Source organism: Sceloporus occidentalis, unplaced genomic scaffold (genome assembly GCF_023333645.1).
Source record: "Sceloporus occidentalis isolate IW3139 unplaced genomic scaffold, rSceOcc1.0.p SCAF_164, whole genome shotgun sequence".
In the NCBI taxonomy this organism is placed as follows: Eukaryota; Metazoa; Chordata; class Lepidosauria; order Squamata; family Phrynosomatidae; genus Sceloporus; species Sceloporus occidentalis.
Window position 1 is genome coordinate 771,357 of NW_028317144.1, and position 2,482 is coordinate 773,838.

At 39.3% G+C, this 2,482-nt stretch overlaps 1 non-coding gene across 1 annotated transcript; it reads right to left on the reverse strand.

Moving 5' to 3' along the window:
* Positions 1-1,535: 1,535 nt before the first annotated feature.
* Positions 1,536-1,665, reverse strand: LOC149279485 (small nucleolar RNA SNORA35). Its single transcript, XR_016278575.1, has one exon. It is a non-coding gene; the product is annotated as a small nucleolar RNA SNORA35 (small nucleolar RNA).
* Between the last annotated feature and the right edge of the window lie 817 nt (positions 1,666-2,482).

Sequence of the window (2,482 nt, forward strand, 5' to 3'; positions counted from 1 at the left end):
CCCATTGCATCATTCTCTTCCACATTTATTGTACATTTGCCTACAGTATGAAAGTACCTAGGAGATGCCTAATTTATACTTTATATAAACAGAAAAATGTATGCCGAGAACTGGAAAACCTTCAAAAATGCAGTGCCCATAAGATGTATATGTATTAGTAGTCCAGTATAATAAAGGGACGGTACAATAGGTACAATCGTCATACAGACATTATCAACAGGGTACAATAGGTTTGAATACATTAGGTAAGAAGATCCTTAGCCTGAAGAATTTACGTAATTTATCTTGTTGGGTATTTGCCTTGTATATGTATTTTGTGTTCACTGCCTCCACTAGGCCTATTGGGGTCGATTCATTAAAGGAAGAGTTGCATTCAATCTCCAGGATTTCACTATACATTAACCAAGTGAGCTTCTGACCAGCCCTCTATAATGTATAGTTAAACCAGTGAAATTTCTTCATCCATTTTATACAAGGACAGTTCTCGCTGGAGAAACTCACTAGTGATGGGCTCTCATAGTGAATATAGATGTTAAATTGCTCTCCTGGCAACACTCCCTTTAGTCAATAGACCCCATTGTGTTGGTCCTACCATGGAAAGCTCTTATACATTACTATATATGTACATACTGGTCTTATGCACATATATAGCTTCTATCGTATGTATTCCATGCACTGCAGATGCCTTTAACCCCTTCGTGACAAAGGCTGATTTTACTTTTTGTACCCTTCGTGACAATGGCTGTTTTATCGTTTCTGCGGTGTTTGTGTTTAGCTGTAATTTTCTCTTAACCCATTTACTAAACCCACACAAGTTATATATTGTTTTTTTCAGGACAAGAAGGGCTTTCTTCAGACACCAAATTTTTTTTCATATGATGTAATTTCCTATAATAAAAATAATAAAATATGACGAAAAATTGAAAAAAAAACACATTTTCTCACTTTTATTTGAAAAATCTTTTATTCATCATAAAAAACTACTGAAAAAACCTGCTAAATAGATTCTACTATTTGTCCCGAGTTTAGAAATACCCAATGTTTTTATGTTTTTTTGCTTTCTTCTACACGTTATGGGGCAATAAGTACAAGTAGAGTTTTGCTAATTCAAAACCATTTTTCTCTGAATCTGGTAATTCTGTCTCTATGTGGTATTTGGGGCATCTTTGAAGCCAGCAAATTAAATTTACCCCACCAAACCATATATTTTTGAAAACTAGACACCCCAGGGTATTTTAGATGCTGATAGTTTAACCCTTTCCATGCACTAATCCTACCACCAACCCTTGTCAAAGTTTGGGATAGTAATTGTTTTTGGTGTTTTTTTCACATACTTTGTACTTCAGGTGTGAAATTACAGCTCCTGGTATATGTCACTGTCCCACAACACCCCGATATGTGTTCAGCAACATCTCCTGAGTACATTGATACCCCACATGCATGGGTTTGTCAGATTGTTTGGGGGCAAAAGGGCCACATTTGGAACATGAGCAATTCAAATTCAGTAGGAATTTTACATCTGGGTAAAGAAAAATGCTTGTACCCAACTATCAGTAGGGACAGGTTACAAGAAAGCCTGGCCTATCTCCAAGAAGGGATTTGATCTAGCACCTTAAGTGGTCCCTCATGCCACGGAATGGACACAGGGGTCACTTGACAGTGCAAATAAAAACGCTTAAAAATGGTGGAGCAAATAAAAGCTAAAAAACAGTAAATGTAACAAAAAATAAAAAAAAAATACAAAAATGGAGCAGGAACAAAAAAAAAATTAAAAATGGGAAACTGTGTGATACAGCTTGAAGCAGTCACCGACACAGAGTGCAGGTTTTCCAGGGCAATCTGGACAGTAAAATGTGGTGTCCTTTCTTTGCCCCCTGCTGTAGCATACCCTGCATCTCTTTTGGGGATTCTGCTTCTTTGCTGTAGGGGGGATTTTAAAAATAAAATGGGTAGCCCCAATTCTGTTGGTTCCCATCACTACTTGGGGACCAGGTGCATCACGGTACAAGATACCTGAAATTACTTCGAGCTGAAACTGCAAAAAAGACAGCTTCAGCCCAGTGTCTGCTTTTTTGTGCAGCAAAAAAGCGTTATAGGTTGCAATTTGCATTAGATAAATTGCAACCTTCTTGTACCAGGCCTTTGTCTTCCTCATAATGAGGTAGGGCTGTAGGAGTTGATCTGACAGATCAACTCCACCCATGTGCTTGTTATAGGCCCTGATGCACACTGGCTTTGTAGTGACCCCAGCTCTGCCACGGACAGAAACCTCCACGGTTCTCTCATCGTGGATGGTGCTCAGCATGCACACCTCTTTTCTGTCCTTGAACTTCAATGCCAAAAGCTCCTCTTGGCGTAGAGCTGAGGTCTCCCCCTTTCCTAGCCGGGTTCGTACCAGGCGTTGTGGGAAACCCAAGCGGTTCTTTTTTATAGAACCGCAAGCTACCGTATCGAAACAATACAGCAGCTTGAACAAAGGGAC